The 11,319-nt window shown below is 38.4% G+C and overlaps 2 long non-coding RNA genes across 2 annotated transcripts; both read left to right on the top strand.

Annotated features, from left to right (window-relative positions):
• The first annotated feature begins 5,910 nt into the window (after positions 1–5,910).
• On the top strand, positions 5,911–8,871 carry LOC149038509 (uncharacterized). Its single transcript, XR_016180424.1, has 3 exons — positions 5,911–7,707; positions 8,294–8,318; positions 8,761–8,871. It is a non-coding gene; the product is annotated as an uncharacterized LOC149038509 (long non-coding RNA).
• Positions 8,872–9,561: 690 nt separating this feature from the next.
• LOC149038508 (uncharacterized) lies at positions 9,562–10,420 on the top strand. The gene is made up of 2 exons (XR_016180423.1): positions 9,562–9,663; positions 10,147–10,420. It is a non-coding gene; the product is annotated as an uncharacterized LOC149038508 (long non-coding RNA).
• The last annotated feature ends 899 nt before the right edge of the window (positions 10,421–11,319 follow it).

Raw genomic sequence — 11,319 nt, 5'->3', positions numbered from 1 at the left:
ATGAGTACAATCAATAGAAAAGGCAGTTGGACAATTCCTTTATGTTATCACACGTGGCAGGTCATCGATCATAACTTATCTGTTTATAAGTAAACATTTTTGATGTTGGCTAGTCGTAACTAACAGAATCGTTATGATAATTATTAACTAAGAGATATTTTCGTGACAAGCGTAAATTATGTAGGTAATAAGGATGATCGTTTAGAAGAAAGTGCACAAAATTAAAAAGGGGAAACTTGACGAAGAGTTGCATCGTAGGATTAGTACGGTATGGTACAGCATGCACAGTGTTTTTATACGGCCAGTCGTCAGGTTTTCATGAATTTTTCAGACAACAATTGATTACAGCTCGTTCGCTTTGGAATACGTTCAGAACCTAACCTTTTCTAATGATTTCAATCACGAACTCCAGCTCTGCTCATGTCCTTTCCCTCAATAATTATATTCCTTTCTTGTATTTTCTTTACTCGCACTGCTGGTTATTGTGCTCGAGTTGAATACGCGAAATACACGTTAGGGGGATCATATGCTTTAAATAAAAAGAGAAACAACAATATTTTGCGATGGGAACGAGCCCAGAATGCATTTGCCACATAGAAAAGGCTACAAAATACTTCATCGATGATGATTACTTCAATATTCGTTACCATCAAGGTTATTTATGAAGTTATATTTTTGCGGAATAAACACTTATGTCGGCACCCTTTCACAATGTGGTTCTCACGCACGCGATACTCAAATTCAGCGATGACTCAAAAGAAGTCAGGGAATACGGGATTAGAATGTATAGGGAAGATTTTATTTGAAATACAGTGCATTTATTTAATGGTAATCTGATTTCCTTTTTCGGTTTTGAGAATTTTGTCTCTGGAAGGATGTTGTTCGCTTGACGTTGTAAATTCGCTTTTACTGCTGTTAACCAACTCGATAAGTGTGTAAAAAGACAAAAATGCTCTTACCTCATATAGCAGTGACACGCGATAATAAATCTATCTGTAGTCAGTACTACATGATTCCTTGCTTGAGTTTCCATTTATTCCAACACACTCTCACACGCTGCGTCATTATTCATAAACTGCGCATGACAGGTGAGAAATGAAATGAGTTAAAACAGGAAACCATCTTGAAGGTCACGAGGTTTTAAGGAACCGGAGTATTACCAATGACCAACAAGAATGACTGCTACAAAACTCAAAAGGCTAAGATCACAAAGTGTTCTGGATGCATACATTGTAGCGCGTGTCGAGTCAGGAGTCAAGACGAAGCGAAGAGAGTTTTTTTCAAAATTATTGCTTTTAGTTGAAATTGCACCGAAAATGTAATAGAAGTATAATAAAGATTATCTACCACACCAACTGAAAAGCTTCCCATGCTAAGATTGGATATTGTATCAGAGTCTTGAGAGTCACTGAAGTCCTCAAATCAGCGCCTAAGGCCTTCAGTATTTCAAATTTATGATGACACGTTATGAAGCCACTTGGTCGAGATAGGAAACGTTAAATCAAATAAGGAAGAGAGGTTTATTCGATAATAAAGTTAAAGACACGAGAGGAGTGAACTCAAATCGAACTTATACCAAAGCAGTAATAAAACAAAGAAATAAACAAGTTACTTACGAGGTAGTCCAGATAGGGAAAAATCAATACATACGGAATAATAACGAAAAAATCAGATGATGAATAATCTTAAAAACACGCTAGACACTAGAGCAATAATCAGAAGGGAATCAAGTCAAGGCAGGCGAGATACAAGAATAAATATTGCGGTAAGAAATATTTTGTTAGAGCCAATAAAATTGCCGACGAGGCGTATTGTGTCGAGTTGGCTTTAACAAATGCAATCTCGTATGCGAATAAAATAATTGTTTTATTAAATTTTTATTAAATCCCGAACGTTTGTATATTTGGGGTATCTTTTCAGTTCTGCAACAGTTGGCGCAATGCGTTTCCATATAAGGTAATGCGGAATATGAGCTGCTAACCGGAGTTGAGTGAACCCAGCAATCAGAACATTCGGGGTTTAAAATTTAATAGTAACGTATTAGTATTTATTATTCAACAGCACTAAGTAGAAGATAAATAACGCGCGAATTGAGTAGAAATACCACTCAGTCAATAAATACGCATTCCCACTCTAATCGAGATACCAAGTTTTGATTAAATAAAGAATATTTCCAATGCAAGAGAAAATAAAGTTAGAACTACATGAAACATATCCTCAAATCACGCGAAATACTTGCGTTAGATTCAGGTGAGGAATATTCCCAAAGCGTCTGAGATACGAACGCAACATTAGGGCTTATTAGAGAGAGGGACTATTAGAGAGGGGGCTTATTAGAGAGAGGGCTTATTAGAGAGAGGGGCGATCCAGAGAGTGTGGCTTATTATAGAGGGAGACTTACAAACGACGAGGCTCATTAGAGAGGGAGCTTATTAGACAGGGTGGGTTATTAGAGAGGGGGGATTATTAAAAAAGAGACTTATTGGAGAAGGGGATTATTAAAAAAGAGGCTTATTAGAGAGAGGGAATTATTAGAAAAGAGACTTATAAAAGAGGATGGTCTATTAAGGATAGAGACTTATTAGAGAGGACTTATTAGAGATGGGGCTTATAAGAGAGAGGGCTTATTAAAGATGGAGCTTATAAGAGAGAGGGCTTATTAGAGATGGGACTTACAAGAAAAAGGGCTTATTAGAGATGGGGCTTATAAGAGAGAGGGCCAAGATGGAGCTTATAAGAGAGAGGGCTTATTAGAGATGGGACTTACAAGAAAAAGGGCTTATTAGAGATGGGGCTTATAAGGGAGAGGACTTACCAGAGATGGGGCTAATAAGAGAGAGGGCTTATTAGAGATGGGGCTTATGAGAGAGAGGGGTTATTAGAGATGGGGCTTATAAGAGAGAGGGCTTATTAGAGATGGGGCTTATAGGAGAGAGGGCTTATTAGAGAGGAGGGCAACCTGGAGAGTGTGCCTTATTTAAAGAGGGAGACTTATAAACGATGAGGCTTATTAGAGATGGGATTGCTTATTCGAGGGGGGCCTATGAGAGAGGGGAGCTAATTAGAGAGGAAGGCTTTTTAGGGAGGGGAGCTAATTAGAGAGGGGGACTTATCAGAGAGGGCAGCTTATTAGAGAGGAAGGCTTATAAGAGAGGAGAGCTAACTAGAGAGGGGGGCTTATATAATGGAGAGGAGCTAATTAGAGAGGGGGCTTCATAAAAAGGGGAGCTAATTAAAGAGGGGGACTTATAAGAGAGGGGAGCTTATTAGAGAGGGGGACTTACAAGAGAGGGGAGCTTATTAGAGAGGAAGGCTTATAAGAGAGGAGAGCTAACTGGAGAGGGGGGCTTATATAATGGAGAGAAGCTAATTAGAGAGGGGGCTTCATAAAGAGGGGAGCTAATTAGAGAGGGGGAATTATAAGAGAGGGGAGCTTATTAGAGAGGAAGGCTTATAAAAGAGGAGAGCTAATTAGAGAGGGGGGCTTATATAATAAAGGGGAGCTAATTAGAGAGGGGGGCTTATATAATAAAGGGGAGCTAATTAGAGAGGGGGCTTCATAAAGAGGGGAGCTAATTTGAGAGGGGGCTTATAAGAGAGGGGAGCTAATTAGAGAGAAAGGCTTTTTAGAGAGGAGAGCTTATCAGAGAGGGGGCTTAATAAAGAGGGGAGCTAATTAGACAGGGAGGTTTATAAGAGAGGAGAGCTTATCAGGGAAGGGGCTTAATAAAGAGGGGAGCTAATTAGACAGGAAGGTTTATAGGAGAGGAGAGCTTATCAGAGAGGGGGCTTAATAAAGAGGGGAGCTAATTGGAGAGGAAGATTTATAGGAGAGGAGAGCTTATCAGAGAGTGGGCTTAATAAAGAGGGGAGCTAATTAGACAGGAAGGTTTATAGGAGAGGAGAGCTAATTAGAGAGGAAGGCTTATATAATAGAGGGGAGCTAATTGGAGAGGAAGGTTTAAAGGAGAGGAGAGCTTATCAGAGAGGGGGCTTAATAAAGAGGGGAGCTAATTAGACAGGAAGGTTTATAAGAGAGGAGAGCTAATTAGAGAGGAAGGCTTATATAATAGAGGGGAGCTAATTGGAGAGGAAGGCTTATAGGAGAGGAGAGCTTATCAGAGAGGGGGCTTAATAAAGAGGGGAGCTAATTAGAGAGGAAGGTTTATAAGAGAGGGGAACTAATTAGAGAGGAAGGTTTATAAGAGAGGGGAACTAATTAGAGAGGAAGGTTTATAGGAGAGGAGAGCTAATTAGAGAGGAAGGTTTATATTAGAGGAGAGCTAATTAGAGAGGGTATTATAAGAGAGGAGAGCTAATTAGAGAGGAAGGTTTATATAATAGAGGGGAGCTAATTGGAGAGGAAGGTTTACAGGAGAGGAGAGCTTATCAGAGAGGGGGCTTAATAAAGAGGGGAGCTAATTAGACAGGAAGGTTTATAGGAGAGGAGAGCTAATTAGAGAGGAAGGCTTATATAATAGAGGGGAGCTAATTAGAGAGGAAGGTTTATAGGAGAGGAGAGCTTATCAGAGAGGGGGCTTAATAAAGAGGGGAGCTAATTGGAGAGGAAGGTTTATAGGAGAGGAGAGCTTATCAGAGAGGGGGCTTAATAAAGAGGGGAGCTAATTAGACAGGAAGGTTTATAGGAGAGGAGAGCTAATTAGAGAGGAAGGCTTATATAATAGAGGGGAGCTAATTGGAGAGGAAGGTTTATAGGAGAGGGGAGCTTATCAGAGAGGGGGCTTAATAAAGAGGGGAGCTAATTAGACAGGAAGGTTTATAAGAGAGGGGAACTAATTAGAGAGGAAGGCTTATAAGAGAGGAGAGCTTATCAGAGAGGGGGCTTAATAAAGAGGGGAGCTAATTAGAGAGGAAGGTTTATAAGAGAGGAGAGCTAATTAGAGAGGAAGGTTTATAAGAGAGGGGAACTAATTAGAGAGGAAGGTTTATAAGAGAGGGGAACTAATTAGAGAGGAAGGTTTATAGGAGAGGAGAGCTAATTAGAGAGGAAGGTTTATAGGAGAGGAGAGCTAATTAGAGAGGGGGCTTTATAAGAGAGGAGAGCTAATTAGAGAGGAAGGCTTATATAATAGAGGGGAGCTAATTGGAGAGGAAGGTTTATAGGAGAGGAGAGCTAATTAGAGAGGGGGTTTATAAGAGAGGAGAGCTAATTAGAGAGGAAGGCTTATAAGAGAGGAGAGCTTATCAGAGAGTGGGCTTAATAAAGAGGGGAGCTAATTAGAGAGGAAGGTTTATAGGAGAGGAGAGCTTATCAGAGAGGGGGCTTAATAAAGAGGGGAGCTAATTAGAGAGGAAGGTTTATAAGAGAGGGGAACTAATTAGAGAGGAAGGCTTATAAGAGAGGAGAGCTTATCAGAGAGGGGGCTTAATAAAGAGGGGAGCTAATTGAAGAGGAAGGTTTATAGGAGAGGAGAGCTTATCAGAGAGGGGGCTTAATAAAGAGGGGAGCTAATTAGAGAGGAAGGTTTATAAGAGAGGAGAGCTTATCAGAGAGGGGGCTTAATAAAGAGGGGAGCTAATTAGAGAGGAAGGTTAATGAGAGAGGAGAGCTTATCAGAGAGGGGGCTTAATAAAGAGGGGAGCCAATTAGAGAGGAAGGCTTATAAGAGAGGGGAACTAATTAGAGAGGAAGGTTTATAAAAGAGGAGAGCTAATTAGAGAGGGGGGCTTGTATAAGAGAGGGGAGCTAATTAGAGAGGGGGTTCTTTTAAGAGCGGGAAGCTAATTGGAGAGGAAGGTTTATAAGAGAGGGTGGCTTATTTGATAGGGGGTTTATTAGAGAGAGAGGGGCTTATAAGAAAGGGGGTTATTAGAAGAAGGGCCTATTAGAGAGGGGGCTTGTTAACGATAGGGGCTTATTAGAGAGGGGTCTTATAAAAGAGAGGGACTCATTAGAGAGGGGCTTAATAGAAAAAGGGGGCTTATAAGAGATGGGCTTATTTGATGAGGGTTTTATTAGAGAGGAGGACTTGCCAGTGGGTTCGATGTTGTGTTTCATTGCTCGGTGGTGTGACTGCGTAGACTCGTGCTTAAATGAGGTGCGAAACCTGTGAATTTATCTGAAGGCCAAAAACTAAACTCGAAGTTTGTTCTTACGCGAGTTACCTCTGCTTAAACGAACTCATATGGTTCGTACAGTAGTAAAACTTTCGTGAAAATTGACCAGAATTTTTGTAAGATATCAACACATCAAACTGCGAGAGGCTTTCGCGAAATTCGGAGTATTTCCCGAATGACGTCATGGAGCGTCAACAACCGAAAATTTTCTATTATCCAACTTCAAAATAGATTTTCTCAACAAATAAGAACATCCGAAAAGCCTCAAACTCTTCGCCAGCCTACTATCTACTGAATGATGCTGTCCAGTTTATTTGAAGGTGCGTGGTAACGCAGAGGCTCGTAATTTAGTGAAGTAAACACCGTCAGTTTTGTGTTTTTAAAAAGGCCTCTTTGCGCGCATGCGAAAACGAAAACTGTGAGAACTATACCTATAAACTTTAAAATGACATATATTTTTCCACGGTTTCTATAAAAGTAGTGCACGAAAGACGAATTTTCCCGACTGTTTTCTCAGAATCGAATGAATTTATTCGATTCTGAGAAAATCAAACAGTTCATTTGTTGACCATTATTCCAACATCTGTTTACAGATCACAAAAGCGCAAGATATGAATATTGGAAAATGAAGCAATCTCCAGTTAGATGATTATTTCTTTGGCTCAGGGAAATCGTCAAAACTGTTTCGCATCTCTGTATTTCGCTAGGCGCAACTAACTTGAACACTTCACTTTTCAAACTTTGGATAATCTGCAGTTTTTTTCGCAGGTTTGGCTGCATGTCGAGTTACTGGCGGGACAATTTTGCAAGCTTTTGTTAACATGATAAAGTTTTCTCACGAGCTGAGTTTGGTCAATTTGGTAAGAGACGAAAGATATCAACAACTTTAACAACTATCGAAATCAATTTAGAGCTCAGAACAAGGTTTCTGTGCCGCCGAGACTAAAATGATGCATTTTGCATTCAAGTGTTTTTCGGACTGGCATCAAACGGTTAACTGTCTCCTTTCCCTGAGGTTGCTATTGGAGAAAAAGATCGTCGCCGCGAGGCTGATAGGCAAGTATTGAAAAGTGTCTGACTTTATCAGTTGTTTTTGTTAAAGCCTTCATCTGTCGTTTAGAAATTGTTTTCGAGAACAGGAATTGGTTCTCCGTGGTTTCTATGCTACAAAGAATATTGACCGTGTCTAGAGATGAAAGTCTGGGAAGTACTTTACAAGTGTCATACTCTTTCAGCTGCGCCTTCACGTTTGCTCGAATATTTTTCAGAAGTATAGTGAAATCTCTGAATATGCATATTGCGATCTGGAAGGTAGGAATTCAACTAACACGGACAGCATTGCATCCTGGGATTTTTAGATTGGGTGTGTTATAAAGATGGCGGTGAGTAGGATATTTTAGTACTAGGAAAATCCGGTTGACTAGATGTTTAAAACCACACTCCATAAATCTTAGAAATAACAAATTCAAGAAATTCGATTAGGACCGGGAATGACGCATTTCAAAATTAATATGCTATATCAGTAGAATTTCGCATGCTCATATAAATACTATGTTTTCATACGTTAAAGCAGGATTGTCGAGAAGAGATGCTGGTCTCAAATGCAGGAGCTGATAGTCGGAGATCTAGGTATTTTCATTTCACATTCCCACATCATACAATTACGCCTATGCTAATAGAAGTAATATTTATTACTAAGAAAACTACTTTTAATTATTCCCTTTTATCTTTATCATTTCAAAGACATAAACATTAGGTTGCAAGCTACGGAATAAAACAAGAGAACTCGAGATTATGTTCCTTAACAACAGGAGACAATCGATAACAATTCTCGGAAGATTTGACAATTGTAAACACTCCAAAACTGTAAGAGAGGATTCATAGTTGATCCAAGAATTTTTTTCCCAGGAAAACGAAACTGTATACACCTTAATAATGACGGGTCACGGTTTTCTTTATTATCTTTTTTCTTAGTTAAAATTAATCCCTCTAGTCTCCCTTTTGAGAGAAAATTTTGTTGTTTTTTGAACTTGTTGTTTAGATTAGGAAGGCTAATTTATTAAAATTATCAAGTGACCCTGCGATGGAAGAGGTCAAAAAGCACTGACTCAACAACAGAATCAGCATTAACATGGTTATACTACTCCAAGTAACATTTGTTGGTAAAAAAAACTCCGTTATCTTAATCCTCTTTATTTTTTTTTCTGTTTTTCAGAGGCATAAACTTGCAAGTTGAGATGGTGAGTTGGAAAATTTGAAATATTGTTCTTCAAATGGTATGAGATACGTAATTTTAGAAAGAAAGTAACAAATTTTACTAATAACAGAAACTCCAAATATGTAAGGAAGGTCCACAACTTCTGTTGAGAGGGAGAATCCAACCATGTTGATTTTCCAGAAGTTTTTGCATGCTATTTATCTCAAAAGCTCACCCTGGCAACTAAAACCTTTTTTTGTTTGTTTGTTTGCTCACTTGATTTTTTATTTCTTTATCTTTGATGTATGGAAGTTTCGCCCCATTGCAGTGTCGCCCCTTACCACCTTTAGGACGAAATCTCCAGATACCATTACTTCTACACTAAGCTTTTGTGGTAAACATCCCCAGCTGACAGTTTGTCTCAACTTATGGTTAAATCTCAATACTTTCATTCTACATCAATAAAGTGGTCTGTTGTTCTGTAGGCATGGTTGTCTGAGACAAATTTAATTCCACAAAGTCTTTCTAATGCAGAGGTAGGTAATACCCTAAAATATTCTTTCACATCTAATTGCCTCATTGGTGTATGGCAATAAAAATAGTAATTTCAATATTATTGCTTAATCTAGTCTCCTGAGCGAGGTTTTCCAAACTTACTACACCCCCCCTAGAATATCAAAAAATGACTGGTCCATAATGCCATAATACGACAGTCGCGGAATGGTGTAACGTTAAAAAGAAAAGATTCGAAAGTCAAAGTTTTTCACTTGTGAAAGGTAATGCAGACACCTCTTTAATCTTGTTAAGTTAATAACCGGGAAAATATCAAACGCAAAATTAAGTCAACCCGGCTTGAGTTGCGGCAAAGGGACTGAGGAAGTTTAAGATTACATATGCCGATCACGGGCGGAGGAGGATGTTCTCCATCTATTATAAGTGAGAGAGTTTAAGGAAGCTTGCCTGAACCTCCTGCTAATAATCAATAATGTAAGGTAGGGGTTTTGTAACGTTTTGTACCCAAAATTTTTCATGGAAAAAAGGGACTGAAACATCATGAAGGGATAAACGCGCCAAAAAATTGCTCTGTAATAGTTCTAGGGCCCGAAGAAGTTTGCGTTTTTACAAAAGGAAAAAAACATTTCTGCATAATCAGGATGGTGCGGAAGTTTAGGTAGGCAGGAGCACTGGCTAAGTCATCCTGACAGCGTATTTGCGCAGCATATATAATATACCATGCACAAATTCGCTTATAATACTAGAAATAATATTAACAAGTGCAATCAGAACTTTGATTGACTTTCTTGCTTTATTTGTAGGAAAAGAAAGACATAACTGAGTTGCAAGTTAAGGTGGAATACCAACATATCCGAAATCATATACTTCGAATGGTAATAAACCAAAACACATAGATTGTAAACAAATATTAACATTTTTGATTAATGACGGATGCTTAAAATGTTTAAGGAAAAGTTCACAATTTATGTAACACAGGGGTTTGACATAAACAGGTTCAAGTGATTTCATAGAAATTTATGAAAAAAGAATGATAATTCACTTGCAACGATTAAAAAGCTCATGCTTATGTTCGCTGGTATATCACTATTTTCTAGTTGGATCGTCTTTTTTCCTATGATAACTTGGTTCCATTTAAGTGATCATTATTACACAGGTGATCACAGAAGTAACTTCAGGTAGTGATTTAGCTGTTAGAATGATGCTAGCCTATTTTTCCGTCCAGTACAGTCACCATCTCCTTCTGAATATATTCATGCGTTACCAAATAAACCAACAGATGTTTTATGTTAACTTATAATCCTAACTTGATGCCTTAAATTCGTGTAAAATGGGAAGTCTCCTCTTTTATTTTGCAGACTTGAAATACATGGAGACGATAATCAGAAGAACACCAACAAAAAACAAGATATAATTTAGAACAAGGTGTAATATTGGATGCTATCGACTAACTAGGACAGAAGACCTGAAAAAAGCTTTTCTTATAGTGGTGCCAAACTAAGGAACTCCTGCCTGTAGACATTCGCTTCTGCAAATCATTTCCATTCTCTAAAACTATAATCATTAATAATGTTCAGTTCTTCCAGGATAAAGTACAACTGGTTTTCAGTAAAACTACAGTTTTGTGGCTCACCTTGACCACTTATTTTAATTGTTTTAATCTGGATAAAATTGGAAAAACACCAACAAAACTGGAAAACTTATGTCAGAGCTCTATGATATAGGTTTTGATTTCCTATATGACTGTAAACACTTAGTTGATTCAGGTAGTTTTTCGGCGAATCCAATTTTTAAAATCAAAACTTCGATAACTTATAAGTATTTCCTGTTTTTCGGAAACTAGACATCAAAAATTTGAAACATCAAACAAACACTCAAAATCGAAACAAAACAAATTAAACCTAAAAAAGGTTAATCAGAAACATGACGATCAAACTCAGTGATCTGTGGACGTTTTCGGTTTCAACCGATTTACGGCGTCGACATTGTTGAATCTACAAATTCTGACAAATTGTTCTGGAAAAATAATTTAGTATCAGGAATTTTTTGCTTCGTGATTCCGGACATTTTAATTAAAGATTGGTCACAAGCTCTAAGATTATGTGCTTGACGCAAGCAAATTCTTACGTAACCGCAGCAACCCTGATTCGTTCCCAGATCCCGATTAGCCTTGGGAGTCTGGACACGAGGCTAATGTTAAACTTCTTCCAATAATTATAATGCTTTTTGTCCTTCTAAAAATTAAAATAATCGTAGTAAATCATTATTGCTAGGATCTATTGTGGTTTGGCTATTCTTTGGACCAACTTTTTCAATACTTGGCATTATTTCACGCAATCAACGGGAAAATTTCCTTGCGTCGTCGACCCTCTCCCACCACCGCCCTCGACATACCCTCCCCATGTCCTCTGCACCCCTAAGCCCCCAAACAAACGCTTTTCAACCATGAAAAGGCAACGCAATCAAGTAAGTGGTTCATCTACTGATAATTTTTTCGACCAGTTCTCGTATAACATTCTTTTGTTTATTTA

The sequence above is a fragment of the Pocillopora damicornis genome, chromosome 10 (assembly GCF_964200805.1).
Source record: "Pocillopora damicornis chromosome 10, jaPocDami1.2, whole genome shotgun sequence".
Classification (NCBI taxonomy): Eukaryota; Metazoa; Cnidaria; class Anthozoa; order Scleractinia; family Pocilloporidae; genus Pocillopora; species Pocillopora damicornis.
The sequence above is the reverse complement of the archived record's forward strand: the minus strand, read 5'-3'. Positions and strand labels throughout refer to the sequence as shown.